This window comes from Podarcis raffonei, chromosome 4, assembly GCF_027172205.1.
Source record: "Podarcis raffonei isolate rPodRaf1 chromosome 4, rPodRaf1.pri, whole genome shotgun sequence".
Taxonomy (NCBI): domain Eukaryota; kingdom Metazoa; phylum Chordata; class Lepidosauria; order Squamata; family Lacertidae; genus Podarcis; species Podarcis raffonei.
Window position 1 is genome coordinate 70,923,619 of NC_070605.1, and position 17,678 is coordinate 70,941,296.

The 17,678-nt window shown below is 43.2% G+C and overlaps 1 protein-coding gene across 4 annotated transcripts in view; it reads left to right on the forward strand.

The window, feature by feature from the left end:
- The first annotated feature begins 3,371 nt into the window (after positions 1 to 3,371).
- Positions 3,372 to 17,678, forward strand: part of NLGN4X (neuroligin 4 X-linked) — a 160,407-nt gene continuing 146,100 nt past the window's right edge. The window contains exon 1 of one of the 4 annotated variants that reach the window (XM_053387276.1): positions 3,372 to 4,095. The gene's annotated coding sequence lies outside the window, so the exon portion shown is untranslated. The remainder of the gene's footprint in view (positions 4,096 to 17,678) is intronic. The other 3 variants (XM_053387270.1, XM_053387274.1, XM_053387275.1) reach the window with 3 other exon arrangements.

The following is a 17,678-nucleotide window of genomic DNA, read 5'->3' on the forward strand; positions in this document are numbered from 1 at the left end:
AAACAGGTTTTCTTCACAATGTCATTTGTACATTTAACTCTGGAAAGTTATAGATGCCACATATCAGAGAGAAACCAGTGTCTACAAGACTGGATCAGAAAGTCATAGGTTCAAACATTGTCTCTGCCATGACCTCATTATGTGGCCTTAGGCAAGGTACCCTTCCCCATTCTCAGTTCCCGAGTCTGCAATATGGAGATACAGTCATACCTCATGTTATGTATGCTTCAGGTTATGTGTTTTTGGGTTGCGGACCGCGGGGAACCCAGAAGTACCGGAATGGGTTACTTCCAGGTTTTGCCACTCGTGCATGCGCAGAAGCACCAAATCGCACCAGTGCCTGTGCAGACACGGCACTTCAGGATGCAAATGCTGCGGGTTGCGGACATGCCTCCATCACAGATTACATCCTCAACCCAAGGTTCCACTGTAATAATACTGACTTGCTGTATTGGGTTGTTGCTGTTGCCAAACGCTTTTATAAACTGTTTCACGGCATAAGGCCTTTGAAGTGGTGTACAAGATAAAAAGAGAATGAAACACAAAGTCTAAAAAATAACAAAACCATCCCTACAGACTCCCCAAACCACAAAACAATGTCCTCAGATATGAAACAGATATTCCATAAGTGACTGGGTTACAGCGTGGAACGTGACTGCTGATGCTGCCACTGCTGCAATACTGGTAAGAGAACGCCTGAAGTCTTGTACCCATGTGGCTTGCTCTGAGGTTCTGGCTGCAACCTCTCAAGCAGCCTGGTTGCTAACATTGATGTCACAGCAAACAAGAAATGTTGGAGATTTTGCTGATTTTCTTCTCTCCGTGGGAGCTACGATGCTGCTAACAGTATGTAGGAGGTGGTTTGGTTGGAGGAGGAAGCGAAAAGGCTTCAGGGCTTCAAGTGCCAAAGAACAGGCCTAAGCAAAGGTGATGTGGTGCAAGAGTTGGGGAGAGGAGTGAGGATGTCATATGCCAGAGACCAGAATAGTTGACAGACCTTCCTGTGAATGAGGAGATAATGAGGCTTTCAAGATTTATTGTTGTTTGTGATAGATTAGCATAGAGGAAGTCAAAGAATGAGGAATATAAGCAGAGGATTGAGGCTGAAGATTCTTTCCTTGGATGGAGTCCCTACTTCATTAGCAGTTTAAATGTTAACACTCTTTCCTGGATTGTTTGCATTTCTAATTAAGGGCACCTCAGCTGGCTGATGATTTTGTGTTAAACATCTATGTGTTGAACTTATGCAATCAAAAGTAAGCACCCCAAGTTCAACAGTTTATTTGTTTAATTCCATGGATTTATGCATAGGATTGCAGTTATGCAACATGGCTGATCAGCGATGTGAACCCAGATCTCCTTAGCCAAGTTCTAACATCTTACCACTGCACCCTCCTTTGCCAGATCCCTATTCTATGCCTGTCAGCTGACACCATCTATTGCAGCTGTTCTTTGGGAGTATCTCTCTATACTATATTTGCACTAGTCTGTCATCACACTATTTTCATTGGCTTTTAAAGGTAAAGGTGGCGATGAAGAAGGATGGTGCAGGAAGAAAAAGGAAAGGACTCTTAAGAGAAAGCCTTGGTGGAGGGAAGAAGGGTCCTTCTCTGTGTGGCAGTTTTAGTCCTCTGATAAGTAGAACAGAAAGGAGAAATTATGGAAAGGACAGGTGGTAGTGGATGGGTTTAAAGGAGACATTTGCAGTGTTGTGGAGGAGCAATGGGCATTGTTAAAAAGAAATGGGTTATGTCAGGGTCCTTCCCTTCTCGATGTACTCAAACTTCTTGATATTTCATTCTTCTGCTGCCTCACATGAGAGACATAAAGAATGTGGAACCATCAAATATTCCACAATAGTTTCACACAATGTCTTTCATTCCTGGAACCATAGGTGGTCTTCAACATGAAGTTCCAGATTCAGTGTACAGTGGTACCTCGGGTTACATACGCTTCAGGTTACAGACTCTGCTGACCCATAAATAGTACCTCGGGTTAAGAACTTTCTTTCAGGATGAGAACAGAAATCGTGCTCTGGCGGCGCGGCAACAGCAGGAGGCCCCATTAGCTAAAGTGGTGCTTCAGGTTAAGAACAGTTTCAGGACCTCCAGAACAAATTTAGTACTTAACCTAGTACTTAACACTGTAGTTATTTAGAGCAGCTATCTCATTGATGAGCAACATCCATTAACTGAACTTGCTCTTGAACACATAGTACCATATGTCATCATGGTGCGTACATGCAAAGGGGGCTGCAAAAGAGGGAGGCATGGAAATGGGGATGAAGATAAAAGTGGGGGTGCAAAAGGGGCTGCAAAACATGAGGGGATGGTGGCTTCGCAATTGGGCAGAAGGTGAAAGTGTTGTTTAGAAGTTGCAATATGTGGGAGGACAAAGAGGATGTTATCGTGGGGGTCATGTATGAGCATGAGAGGGTTTCAGAAAAGTAAGGGGAGATATAGGTTGAAGGTGAAACTTGGGGTTGCAAAACAGAAGATAAAAGTGGCTTCAAAAGTAGGGTTGAGAAGATGGAAAGGGGGTTTAGAAGTTGCATGGTGTGGGAAAGGGTAAATTTGAGAAGGTCAGTGGGGGAGAAGGGATTGCTATGTGTAGCAAGAAGGTTGCAGAGCTCCCTTAGTATGCGTATGTACATACAGCATCCTGAACCTTTGGATTCTCCTTGGGGATGGAGCTAGATGGCTGTCATGATGAGTAGACATATCAGGATTTGGCACAAATGAGTGGTCTTAAATCCATCTACTCAGAATAACACTCCCACCTGTGATTTGATGGTCTATTGAAGTAAAATGGGTTCAAATAACCCTGATCCCAGTCCTTATTGCGACCTATCATAACCCGAGTCTTAGTTTTGATACATTATTTTTATCAATAGCATTTATATCCCACCTTTTACCTGAAGAACTCAAGGTGGCACACATGGTTCTCCCCCGATTTAATCTCTACAACAACCCTGTGAGATAGGTTGGTTTGATATTCAAATTCAAACCAAATGTGGAGCCATTATATTGTACTAGAAAAGGCACCTGCAACTTGTATGAGAAGTGTGTGTGGGTGTGATACTCATTTGTCCATCACAGCATTTCTCAGTCATCCTATCAGGTGCAGCAATTTCATATGATTTGTTACTATTGGAACAAGTTTGCGGGCTTTCACTGCTGGTAGTGGAAACACCATTTCAGCAGGCATGGTGGCACGAAAGGGTTAAGAGCGTGCCCTGAGTAAAAGAGAAGCTAGACCAAAAAGAAGGCAGGGACTCAAGAGAGGAGGAGTCTTTCCTTCTAGATACCCCCGCTTTTTTCTTTTCTTTTTTTATTCCTACATGTGTAAAATGCCCACCTGTTCAACCACTACAGCCACCCTTGATCCTTCTGTTCCAGCTGGTTTGCACTAGGCTTCGATGCTCTTTGCATGCGGTTGTAGATGTAGGTATGCTTCCTGTAGCGATGGGGCCGGCTGCGGAGATCTATTGGCTGCCGGCTTTGTAAATTCCATTCAGTTTGGTCCAATCGCGGAAGGAGACAGCCTGGCACAGCCTGGACCGCTCGCTCGCTCTTCAATCTCGCTCTGCCTCGCCGATCATTCTCGCTCTCCCTCTCGCTGTCGCTTGTCTCCCTGCAATAGGCAAGCGGAGCTCCCACTCCCAGACCCAACGCGCCTTCTTCTTCTTCCGCTGCTGCTGCCGCCGCCGCCGCCGATTGCAATGCATTTGCCGCTTGAATGTAGGTCATTTACAACAGAAAGCGCCGGGTTCTTTCAAACCTAGTGCTGTTGTGTTGCTGCCGGTTTGGGGTTGTTGGTTGGTTTGTTTGTTTGGTCGCTCTCCACCACCAAGATTTTCTGCTTTTTTTTTGCGAGGGGCTGTTGCATTCCTCTGGACTAAAGGGGGAAAAAACCAACCCAAAACAAAACCGTGTTGGATTTCACACGCACACCACGCGAGCTAGGGGGTGGGGGGAGGAAAAGAAGCTGGACCCCGGCGAAGCCTGCTGCGTGCTGCGATTCTGCTGGAAGTCGCCTGGGAAGACACAGGCTGCCAAGGACCGCTAAAACACAGAGGCAGCTTCCTCCGCCGAGGTAGGTACAAGCCAGAGCTCTGTCCTTTTTGCCTTTTCCTTCCCAAACTCCCCCCCCCACCTCTTCGTTTGCAGCTGGTACTCCAGAGGGGGGACTGGTTTGCTGCAGTCGTCTCTGCACTGTTTTCGGGGGGGGGGAATATTGCCACCCTCTTATTGGGAAAAAGAGAATACTTCCCGTTTCTCAGCACTGGAGATGATTTCCATGTCTCATGTATGTAATGCATCTCTAGATCTCTTTGCCCAGGCACCCTCCTATGTCCCTGGACCACCGCTCTTAAGTGATGGGGGGCACTTTGCTGCAGTCAGCTCTTTAGGAAGGCTCCGGGGCTCCGTGTGAGATGTTTACAAAGTAGCTCTGCCTTTACAGGCAAATAAACAGAAGAGTGTGGCGGAGAGGGACCGGGGGGGGGCGGCTCATATCTGCAGTACACAGAGAGAGATAGAGAGAGCATTGCTACAGTTTCAGCAGACGGGGGAAGGCATAGCTTGGGAAAGGAAACAGCACCCCGGTGCCCTGTTCTTTGTAACGGGGGTGGGTGTTGAGAGAGGCACGCTAAGCTTTGATTTAACCTCCTCCCCCCCATCTCTTTTCCCAAGAAGGAACGATTTTGGAGGCTCTCTGGAGGCATTAAGCAAGTCCTTTTCTTTTTCTTTATCTGCCGGAGGCTGCCTGTTGTTTTTTAAACCCACGTGATTGATTTCCAGGGTGGCATTTGGGTGGGTTCTCTCCCCCCCCGCCTCTATCGGCCCTCTTTATTATTTGTTTGTATGGTGGAGGGGGGAATAAAATAAATCGCTTATTCTACAAAGAAGCGGGGCAGGACTCCCAGGGAGGGGTGGGGGTGGGTGGGAATGAAGAGAGCAGGATTGCAGGGACGGGAGGGGATTTGTCTGTCCAGAGATTTCTGCACCTTCCTGGAAACTGGCTTGGCGGGGGGAGGGAGGGAGAAGCGGACGCTGCCTCATCTTTTGCCTTGAATGGTTTATCAAAGCTGCCAACTCTTGACTTTCTAGTGGAAAGTTAAGAAGCCTAGGACTGATCCTCTCCCCCCACACCCACTTCTGCCTAAATGCCCAGAATCCAGGGGCTGCCTCTGCTCATTGCTGCCTCCCCCTCCTTCTCTGCACTGCAGCTGCTTTCATTTTCCGACCCCCCCTCCCCGCGCGTGCTTTTCACTCTGCAGGGCGCTGAGAATGATGCTCTGTCCCTTCTGCAGCCACCCATGAAGGGGGTCAGAAGAGCGGCCGCCTAACTTGTTACCCTCTCCTCTCCCCCACACCTTTTGCTTAAGCGGTTTCCTTATCTTCACCCCCACACAACCCCCCCCCTTTCCCAGCCTGCGTGGTGGGACCTCTGTGACGTGTTTAAGATTGCAAGAAAGGAAGACCCTAGTTGTGGGACGAGAAGCAGAGCTTTCCCCGCACCCACCCCCTGTCAAACCACTGCAGACACGTCCAAGTCCCTGATGCAGACAGGTCTCCTTCATCTGCTGTCCCTCTTTGGCACCAAAAGGGTTCAGCTACACACACACACATCCACTTTCAGCCTGTCAGGCTAACCCACCGAGTTTCTCTAACCATGAAGGATGCCAGACAGTTTTGGACATCCTCTTGCTTTCCTCTCAGTGACCAACTTTGCCACCTCTTGGTTTGCCAGACCCATTTCTGTGGGGTTTGTTTTTTCAGGTTAAGTTGCCTATCCCATTCCTTCCGCAAGTTTCCCAGCCATTTGCCAGGTGATCACGGCTGCCACTGCTGCAGCCAGCCCCCAAGGGTAAAGTGAAGTGAAGTCACCAACCACGCAGGCAACCCCCCACCATCTTGCAGCAACAGTTAGTGATCCTGTTTGATAGGATCTGTGCCTCAGGGTTGACAAGAACCAGGTACGAGAAAGGAAATCCTAGAGGTCAAGAATACCCACCTAGGGGGTATATTCTCTGCTTTGAGTATCCTGTAAGTAGCTACGGTAAGAGATGGAAGGAGGAAAGTGGATTTCCTAGTCTGGCCATCATGCTCCCTAGCTGGCTTTCCGGTTAGTGGAGATTTACAGGTTGTGGTTTCCTGGTTTCCATTTTGAGTGCAGAGAGGGATGCATTGGAAAGTGGCTGCATTCAGCGACTGGTTAATTATGATCCTTACAGTTCAAAGCTATGACAGTGAGTTATTTCAAGGGAAGGAGATGGTGGTGGTAGAAATAAAGCAAAGCTAATTGTCTCAGTAGAACATTTCCATTCTGAAAACCAGCAAGACAACCATCTCTATCAGTCCTTTTGCTATCCATACAGGATAAAGAGAAGAAGAATATAACTTTATTTCTTTTCTTCTTGCGCCTTTTTTCTTTTTTTGGTAGAAAGAAGCAGGTGTTGCTCTTGCGAGAAGATTCCACAAGGTGGTGGTGTGGACACTTCTTAATGATGTGTATTTTATTTATTTTTTGAAGGAGGTTTGGTCAATTGCTTGAATGGCTTTGCTTCCATGCACTTCTCTCTGTATCTTAAAAAGACTCATTGTGTGTCTGTTTTGCAAATGACAAAAGCAGGATTGTTGTACAAATCATGGGATATATTCAGCCGGGCCTACTCTCCTTTCCGTTGATAGTGTCTTCTTGGGAAAGAGAAGGGCTTAATGAGATCTCGAAGTTATATCTATTTTTATATATATGAGAATTTCAATAAGGGCAGGAACTGGTTGTGTTTGTGTTGAGATGTAGCAATGGTGTTAAATGATATTCAATAGAATAAACTCTCTTCAATTCTTGGTTGTGTTCAATAAATCAAGTGTTCTGGATTAAACTGTAACAGGTCTGGTGATTCAGTAACCAGAGGCAAAGACTTGATGTGGCTATTGAATCCATTACACTAGCTGTCTTTGATTTTGCTGCCAAGTTCTTGCTTTGGTGTGTGTGTGTGTGTGTGTTGTGGAGAGAATTGCGGTCCCTGAGATGTAAACAATTTCTCTTCTTGAGATACATTATTTTATTTTATTTTTAATGGAGTAAAAGAAGCAAGGAGAGAAGATATACCCTTGCTGTAACTTTCACTGAGGGAAGAGGGGAAAGGTCTTCCTCTAAGCTGAAAAATTTTTTTGAATCTGTATGTTTAAGGTGGGGCATATAGGACAATATAGAGATAGTGTGGCTTGAAGGGAAAGGGCAAAAGGGCGTAGCAATTTGGCAGCATTTTCATGTGGACCTAACTTGGATTGCTACTTTCTTATCGTTTTTAGGAATCTCTGCAATATGGAGCTTAGTGCAAATTTGAAACTCAGATTTATGGAAGGCCAGAAGTATTTTACTCACGTAATACAGAGAGATATTGAGACATAAAAGGTTTCCTTGCTATTTTGGAAACAGGATATGGTTGATGGTATCATTCTGTTTTATTCACTGGATGGAAACCTTTCCTTCCTATTTGAATTTATTGGTTTATAGATGATTGTTTCCAGTGACAGAGTGGCCCTTGATCTGGTATAGGAGTGTATGTTACTGGTTTTAATCATGTAAAACTCGTCATATATAAAAGTGCTGTCTATAATTACCTATCAATAATTTACACAAGAATAAGCATTTTGGTGGTATACCAATGAAATTAAAAACCAAATAAGTTATTTAATGTTAAAATTTATTCTGAAATGATTCAGTAAAAAATTGCTTTTCCTTTCTTCATAACTATGGGGAATAAATGCAAATGTAATTTCATTTGTTCCTTGGATCATAATTGCATTGGGTCTCTCATGCTGTTTCTTTCTAGTAGTTTCTCATTAATTCTATAATACTTCCAGGCCCTAATATAGTCTAGACATATGAGGAAAATGGCTGGTTTATTACCCTACAAATACAGTTACCTTTAAATCTATGTGTTGCATGAGTCAGAATATTTCATTTCCAGAGTGAATAGGAAATGTGTTGGCAAATAAGAATAATAATTAAACTAAACTAGTGCAAATAAAAACTGAATGCCATATATGATAGGTAAAATGAAAGTAATTCCTTTTGTACATTGTATCTATTGCATCTCAGCAGAATTGACTATTATTATTGAATTTTGACTGTATTATGAAGAGGGAAAAAACAAAACCAACTCCATGTGTCCCACTTCACTGCACAAATGCTCTCTTGAATCTGTTCACTGAACTTCATGTTCTTTAACAGCCAGTTTGTCTCCAAAAGAACAATGATAAAAGGTTTGTCAAAAATGGCTGTCTTAATACGAGGATGCCAAGCTGAAGTTCATCAGTAGTCAGCGAGACGAAGCTGTGAATCACAAGGAAGAGGCACTTGCTTGCAGTCTCCAAATGGAAATGGCTTTAAAATGTCCGTTTCTTGCATGGGGGCAGGAAAGCGTGCACTGCTGTTTTTGATGGGCCCTCAGTACAGCTGCTACTTGTCTTTTAAAGGTGAGGGCCTGTTCTCTGAGGAGTTCGAATCACCCACTGTGTGGCACAGATCCACTTGTGTGGAACAGCAGCTGTGTTTAAACCTCATAGAAGGTGCTGTCATTCTGCCATTTTATGACCTTCTGTGTAGGGGGGAAAAAACAACAACAACAGAGTGACAGGAGGCTTTTGTGTGCCCAAGGTTCATTAGCAATGCATATGCCTAAGTACCTGGAAACCTAGGAAGAAAGAAAAAAAGAAATGTTATAAAACCCGGCCAAATGCACAAAACTAGCACTAAGCCATTCAGAGCCACAGTGGGGCTCTCCGTCCAACCTGCATCTGTTCTTTGTCACCATGCAGCTCAGGTGTACTGAAGCGATGTTTGTAAAGCATTTATGTTATGAGCCATTTTGATCCCCACATCTGACAGGGTTATGTATTCAGCTCTCTCACCTTTTAATGGGCCTCGTTCTGTTTGCTTTAGTAGTCTCCTGATATGAATTCCAAGGGAGGGGGAAATGCTTGTTGTCTGATAGAAATGAGATTTCATTGGCACTATTCCTGGAAATAATGGGTAGTGAAAGCTCACTCAGTAGATCCGAAGGTGAGGAAGAAAAGCAGGAGATGGGGGTGGAAAATGAAAATTGTGTGTGCACAATGGAAAATTCCTAAATATAACAAGTTGCCATTTATCTTTAGGAATATTAGGAACAACAGTCTTTGATGTTCACAGTTTATAAGTGGTTGGTTTTTTTTTGGCAGTTCTTCTTATTCCATCCTATCTTCACAACTCATCAGCTTAGGCTAAAATGACTTGCCCAAAGCCATATGGTGAGTTTCATGACTTACACTTCTCTCTTTCAACCTCAACATTTTGTTCAGGGGACCACGTGAATTTGTGAGGGAAACGGTTGAGAATTTTTCTAAAAGAAAATTGGTACATTTTTTTTTAAAAAAAGAAATGTTCAAAAGTAAGAATGGGATGCAAATTTCCCCCTCTGCAATCAGGTTTGACAATTTCCTGTTCCTAAATCACATTTACATAAATTAAAAAGTAATTTAATTTGTGATTCCAAGACTCTGGAGAAGGAGAGTGAAAGAACAGCAGGGCAGCATAAAGAAAAGAGCTATCTTCAGAACGAAGGCATTGCCAAAAAGCCCAATTTGGAAAACAAAAAGTTTGGAGGTGTGGGTTATGACCCTTGATAATCAGCTTTATTTCACCTTATCTGATCTACCTGTTCCATAACAAAAAGCATATATTGGGGGTGGCAAACCTGTGGCCCTCAGTTAATGTTGCACTACAATAGTGGTAAGAAACGTTTAGCTTGAAGGCTGCACTGCTACATGAGTAACCTTGGGGATGACCTGCTGGTGGTGGGTAGGGCCAGTGCTGAAGTGGATGGATTAACAGGTGTGATGTTTACCTTTGTGGAGAAGACCACATTCCAGCCATGCAAAAGCCAGAGGTTTTTACAAACACATTACTCTATCCAGGAAAATAAGAGGCATTATCATTGTTCATGGACACATTCCAGCCAAGCAAAAGCACTTGAGATCATGGAGCAGGGTCACTGAGGTGTGTTGTATGGGGAGAGGTGTTACCTTGAGAGAGGGGAGTAGAAAAGCCTGAAGCATTGCATTCAGATCCTGTGCCTTAGGTCACCTCCTCCATCACCCTAGCTCTACACCTACCACTACCATCATCCTTGCCATTGGCCTTCCTCGCTGTGGCTAATAGGAACTGGAGTCTAATAATATTGGGAGTGGTGTAGTGGTGGTGGACGTGCGCAGGTTCTTCATCCTTGGCACAAACAGAACCTGTGAATCATTTTACTATATGTACTTATTGAGACCAGAGACCATAGCCCATTGAAACATTGTCCTGAAGCCATGTGGGCTCAAAGTGAAGACATGGAAGGACTGCACATGTAAGACTGGCATCCAATGTCCTTTTTGGACCTTATGTTTTGGTTGCAAGCACTTAGAAACATCTGCATGATAATCAATCTTTAAGAGCGATTCAAAATTGTCAATGAAAATGGAGATAGGGGCTATTTAGTAAATACTTGAAGCTCCAGAAAGCTTCTGATAAAGCCATGAGTCCTCACCAAACTTTGGATACACATGATATGTGGCTTTGTCTTTGTATGGATCAGAAAATGATTAAAGAACAGGAAGGAGATGACCAGAATAAATAGAAGGATATAAGCAATGGACTTCCCCAAGTATTTCTGTTGGGATGCTGCTTAACTTACTAATAAACGATCTGGAGTCAGGACTGAATAATAAGGTTATTAAGTTTATGGGTGCCACCCAATTATTCAGGAGGGTGAAATTCAAAGCAGGCAGAAGAATTTCAGAAGCATTTCTTCAAAATGCTGAAAGGGCAACAAAATGGCAAATGATATTCATTGCAAATAAGAGCAGGTGATATCATTGCTCTTGCAGCAAAGTATTCTAAGTTAATGCATTTGCTGATGAAATTTGAATTGGCTGTGATTACCCAGGACTAAAAAGATCATGGGATGTGGTGGACTGTTCACTGCAAATGTCAGCTTGGTATGCCTCAAGTGTTTCGAATTATTAGGAAATGGCCTGAAAATAAAACAGTTGGTATAATGCCTTTATATGAATTGAGGGTTCAGCCATATTTGGAATGCTGGTTTGTATCACTGATAATGGAAGAAAAGTATAGGTGGGACAGGCCAAGATTTGTAACCAAAGGATCTACTGAAAAGAGGTGGGTAGGAAGAAGGAGAAGAATACCAGCATCGGCAGTAGATGGACCAAGGGTGCTGTAGGCAGGTGTGAAGGAGTGGAAGGGATGGGTAGCAAGCATGAAGTCAGGCAAGAGCACGAGAAGTTCTAATTCGTTTTTGGCCAGCCAAATGACTGTATGATGCCCTAGAAATATTTATATCCTGGCAAATTGCATCCTCAAAAGTTGAATCAGGTTAGACCTTGTTGTCTGAGTCAACAGACATCTCAGACATCAGATGCTGGGGACACTGAGTGACCATGAGGTGTTGGGAGACAGCCTGCCCTGTGCCCTCTAAGCTAGGCTGCTGCTCCCTGGAATATGCCTCATCACCAATCTCAAAACAAGATTAAATTTTCAGTCCGTTGGCATCTGTATGTGAAATGGGGGTACCATCTTGTCCTTTACCTCAGGCAAAAAAGAAAAAAGTTCTTGAAGGCTCTTGGTGGAATTATGCCAAGAGATAATGCCAATGCATCAGACCTTTTTCACGGATGAAGTCTCTAGCTGGAGAGTTGTGGTAGAATCCATAACAGCCTACCAAAGGATAGCTGGCCTTGAAAATGTTAGCCTTGAAAGGGGTCTAAATCCAGAACGATATCATTTTCCTTCCTGCTACATTTTTGAATAATATTGAACTCATTTTTAAATGCTTTGTTCTCCCTTTAACTGTTCATTGTTGAGATAACAACCTCTGAAGTCATTTCAACCTCTTGATTTGTTTACAGATTCAGGATGTGTATCAAAGACTAAACTGAGTTGAAAGACACCTCCAAATTCTTTTCATTTATTCCTATAATTGTAGGCCATGACAGCGCTGACAGAATCAGATATTTGCACTCTCTGTAAAGGATGGCTTCATCACACTGAACACATCTGTGCACTTTAACTGTAATGTGCTCACATTCCAACCCTGTCTTTAATGTACTTGGAGTGTGATTCATTTGAGTAATGCGGTGAGATTTCCAAGGTTCCTCTCTCCCACAGTTTTTTGTGAATGCTCTTCTTCTTGATGGAGATGTTAAAATTTTTAAGAGAGCCAGGCTTTGAAAATTACTGTAACTCTTATTAGAAGCACATGATAGAAAATATCACAATGAGCTGATTAAAAGACTTGGCCCAGGGAAGAGAAAAATGCACTTTTTAAGGCACCAATTTATTCATGGGCAGAATGGGACTATTTTGTTGGATTCATGTAAGAAGACCATATTTGAGAGTGACTGACAGAGTAAATGGAAAAATTGGAAATTTGTAATGACACTATTGAAGTCCTGAAAAGTATAAATCTATATATTATTTAAATTAAAAGCCTGAGTGAAGTATAAATTTATAATTGTTCATTACAGATTCTGTTATATCTTATCCAATGTGGACTACACACTTACAGCAGTGTGTTTGCCCCTGGTTAAATCTTCCACATCTGCTCAGGAAGGAGCCATAGATCACTGCATTCGGAAGGTTCCATCCCTGCTACCTCTGGTTAACAGAATTAAGTATAAGAGGGCTAGAAAATATCCCAATTTCGAGGCCCCAGATTGCAGGTTTCTCTCCCCAAAACTGAGCTGGATATGGGTGGCCCAAATGCTTGACTCAAGGTAGATTCATATGTCACATTCTGATAACAGGCTATGGAGCTAACTAGTTGTATCCCTTTTTAAGTTTTCTTGTACTTCATTAGCGTTGGATTACATGTAACAATTAGACCTAATATCTGCTTTACCAAAGATTTTTCACTGCCTTTTATTTGTTCCGCCATTCAGAAATTATTTTGTTGTTAACTTTTCAGTGTCCTATGCACTCCTTGAGATAATGAAGATTAAAGTGAAACCTATGGTGATGGGATAGTTTTGGTTCAGTATATTTAGGTGAATAAATGTCTTATTAGATTCCCATTGGTGCCCTTGTGCTCATGGATTCCCACAGCCACCTGGGAAGTGGTGTTGAGGGGATACAGGAGGCACCTGCCCAAATCACCCTCCCCATCTCTTCTGTGATCATTTGTCTCCTTTGGCTCAAAAACCCTGCTGTGAGGGCAAGGAACCAGTTGAGTTCTACCCTCTGTCTACTGTCCCATGTTTTATGGTATCTTCAAGACAATACAGTGGTACCTTGATTCTTGAACTTAATCCTTTCCGGGAGTCCATTCGACTCCTGAAACCCTTCGAAAACCAAGGTGCAGCTTCTGATTGGCTGCAGAAGCTTCCTGCATTCAAGCGGAAGCCGTGTCGGACATCCAGCTTCCAAAAAACATTCGCAAACCAGAACACTTACTTCCAGGTTTGCGGCATTCGGGAGCTGATTTGTTCGTCAACTAAGCTGTTCAATAATCAAGGTACCACTGTACCTTTTAATGTGATACAAGAAGAAGAAGAAGAAGAAGAAGAAGAAGAGGAGTTTCGATTTGATATCCCGCCTTTCACTCCCTTTAAGGAGTCTCAAAGCGGCTAACATTCTCCTTTCCCTTCCTCCCCCACAACAAACACTCTGTGAGGTGAGTGAGAAGTGTGACTGGCCCAAGGTCACCCAGCAGCTGCATGTGGAGGAGCGGAGATGCGAACCAGGTTCCCCAGATTACGAGACTACCGCTCTCAACCACTACATCACACTGGCTCTCCCAAACTTTCATGGGCACTTTGCAAAATTTATTTGTCTATTATTATTAATTTATTGTATTTATATCCCACATTTTTCTCCAGGGACCTCAGGATGGTGTACATGGTTCTCCCCTTCCTCATTTACTCCCCAAAATAACCTTGTGATGTAGGTTACATTGAAAGACAGTGACTGGCCCAAAGCAATCCAGTTCAAGGCCTGAGTGGGGATTTCACAAATGAAGCCTCCCAAGGCTTGCCTGACATTGTATCTGCAGGGCCTCACATGCTTGCTTGGTGATGGACTGCTTTTGAATGAGGAGTGCACCTGTGTATAGATGGGACAATTCAGTAGACATTGTACAGCTAATGAGGTTTTGGGTATAATATTTGCTGCTGGTCTCCTTTAGATGAAAGGAAAATAAGTAGCTTGTACTATCCCTTGGAGTGCTGAATCAGTAGAACATGGTTTAAATTATGCACAGCTGGAGAGACAAGCTACAGCACTGGAGGCTGTAAATTAGATAATGCAACCTCTCTGCAGAAGGTATGTAGCCCAAATTTGTGTGTGCTGTGTTTGTAGACATTCATAGGGCATACATGAAATTGGAAGGTGTTATGCAGCTCTGAAGTTCAGTAATCTCTGAATAAACTGGCACTATTCTATCCTTGCATTGTTGCTTGTATGGTATTAACCAGTCTGTATCATGCCAGTTTTGGAATCGGTCCACCTTCCTTCCTTATGTGGAAAATTGTTTTTATTCTGATAATACTAAACCGATTCCTTCACCATTGGGTTTCTTAATAAGATTTCCTTCCTATGCCTGTTTTAAAACCTTCCAAAAAGAGAAGGCTCAAAATTGGACAACAAAAAGTGATACAGATGAGGAGGTTTCATGCTCAAAACTCAACATTCTGTCTATTGTATAATATTTACTTATGGTACCAGTGGGGTAGGAGAAAGAAAGAGATCAAGGCTGATATACATTCTAAAAGGAATAACAGAGCCCACTGTCTGTTCACCAAATGGCTTTATGTGTAACATCTTTAAAAACACTTCATGGGAGGTGAGCAGGATGCCACCAGAAAACCAGGGCTGCTTACCAACCACAATTTACTATTGGGTTCCAATGACTGCTGATATTGCTAATTGTCAAAATGGCTTCCTGCAAAAGAAAAATACTGGCCATGAGCTGAACACAGTTAGAATCCCAGTCCTTTGGAAGGGTTCAACACTGATGGTGAAATACAAACAGGGGACACAGAAAGGGCTGAACTCCTCAATGCCTTCTTTGCCTCAGTCTTCTCCGATAAAGAAAACAATGCTCGACCTGAAGAATTTGGAGCAAATGATTCAGCAGAGGAAACACAGCCCAGAATAACTAAGGAGATAGTACAAGAATACTTGGCTAGTCTAGATGTATTCAAGTCTCCAGGGCCAGATGAACTGCATCCAATAGTATTAAAAGAACTGGCAGATGTGATCTCAGAACCACTGGCAGTCATCTTTGAGAATTCCTGGAGAACAGGCGAAGTCCCGGCAGACTGGAGGAGGGCAAATGTTGTCCCTATTTTCAAAAAGGGGAAAAGAGAGGACCCAAATAATTACCGCCCAGTCAGTCTGCCATCAATACCAGGGAAGATTCTGGAGCAGATCATTAAGCAAAAAGTCTGTGAGCACCTAGAAAGGAATGCTGTGAGTCAGCATGGATTTCTGAAAAATAAGTCATGTCAGACTAACCTGATCTCATTTTTTGACAGAATTACAAGCCTGGTAGATGAAGGGAACGCAGTGGATGTAGCCTACCTTGATTTCAGCAAGGCATTTGACAAGGTGCCCCATGATATTCTTGTAAAGAAGCTGGTAAAATGCGGTCTTGACTATGCTACCACTCAGTGGATTTGTAACTGGCTGACTGACCGAACCCAAAGGGTGCTCATCAATGGTTCCTCTTCATCCTGGAGAAGAGTGACTAGTGGGGTGCCACAGGGTTCTGTCTTGGGCCCGGTCTTATTCAACATCTTTATCAACGACTTGGATGATGGACTCAAGGGCATCCTGATCAAATTTGCAGATGACACCAAACTGGGAGGGGTGGCTAACACCCCAGAGGACAGGATCACACTTCAAAACGACCTTGACAGATTGGAGAACTGGGCCAAAACAAACAAGATGAATTTTAACAGGGAGAAATGTAAAGTATTGCACTTGGGCAAAAAAAAAATGAGAGGCACAAATACAAGATGGGTGACACCTGGCTTGAGAGCACTACATGTGAAAAGGATCTAGGAGTCTTGGTTGACCACAAACTTGACATGAGCCAACAGTGTGATGCGGCAGCTAAAAAAGCCAATGCAATTCTGGGCTGCATCAATAGGAGTATAGCATCGAGATCAAGGGAAGTAATAGTGCCACTGTATTCTGCTCTGGTCAGACCTCACCTGGAGTACTGTGTCCAGTTCTGGGCACCACAGTTCAAGAAGGACACTGACAAACTGGAACGTGTCCAGAGGAGGGCAACCAAAATGGTCAAAGGCCTGGAAACGATGCCTTACGAGGAACGGCTAAGGGAGCTGGGCATGTTTAGCCTGGAGAAGAGGAGGTTAAGGGGTGATATGATAGCCATGTTCAAATATATAAAAGGATGTCACATAGAGGAGGGAGAAAGGTTGTTTTCTGCTGCTCCAGAGAAGCGGACACGGAGCAATGGATCCAAACTACAAGAAAGAAGATTCCACCTAAACATTAGGAAGAACTTCCTGACAGTAAGAGCTGTTCGACAGTGGAATTTGCTGCCAAGGAGTGTGGTGGAGTCTCCTTCTTTGGAGGTCTTTAAGCAGAGGCTTGACAACCATATGTCAGGAGTGCTCTGATGGTGTTTCCTGCTTGGCAGGGGGTTGGACTCGATGGCCCTTGTGGTCTCTTCCAACTCTATGATTCTATGATACTTGATTCTATGACTTCTTATTCTGAAAATTCATACTTCAGAGCTTCCTACTGAATCCATGATGATCAGAGTGGAGCCTTTGAGGGTTGGATTAGGGTTCCCCTTCTATATGGAAAATGCTGCTTTCATGAACAGAGGTTCCCAAAAACTAGGAATCCAGGCTATTATCTCTTACTCCAGATTCCTACTTCTGCTTGCTACAGAAATGTATTAGTTATCATTTTCTTGCTCTTGGGCCAAAGAATCAGGGGATAAAATTAACACCTACTGTGTAAATATTTTTATCTGTAATCAGACCCATTACTGAAAGAGATAAATTTAAAAGTTGATGATTCATTGTGGTTTTCCTAACCAGTGTCCCATGTAATCTTATTGCATACTCAAGGGAAACAAATGATCATATACAATGTATTATGCACTCTAGAAAGTTTCATATAGAATGATTGCTGAGTATGTAATATTCACCAGAACTGGTAGGGTTTCATGTGATAGATTTTTGAAAATATGTCTAGCGTATTGTTAGTTTCTGCCAGTACTATTGCATTCTTGTTCTCAGCAGTGCAATGGGGGAGGGAGATGCTTAAGAATTTTTAATATTCCATTTCTGGGGATGATACAGATCTCATCTCCCCTGTCATAAAAGTATCAGTCAGCTATTACTGGCTGTCATTATTTTAATATCCTTTCCTCCTGATGCAGCGTAGCATTTTGCACTGAACTCTGCTGCTTGTTTAGAAAGGAGATAGCCATGAAACAGACTGGAATTGGAATTTCTCTTCTGCTGCAATGTAATACGGACACACGGAATGACTGAGATTGCATTTGAAAGCACACTTCTAGCGCAACCCAAAGCGTGTTTCCTGAGAAATAAGCCCCACTGAGATCCAAATATGTGTGTACATGG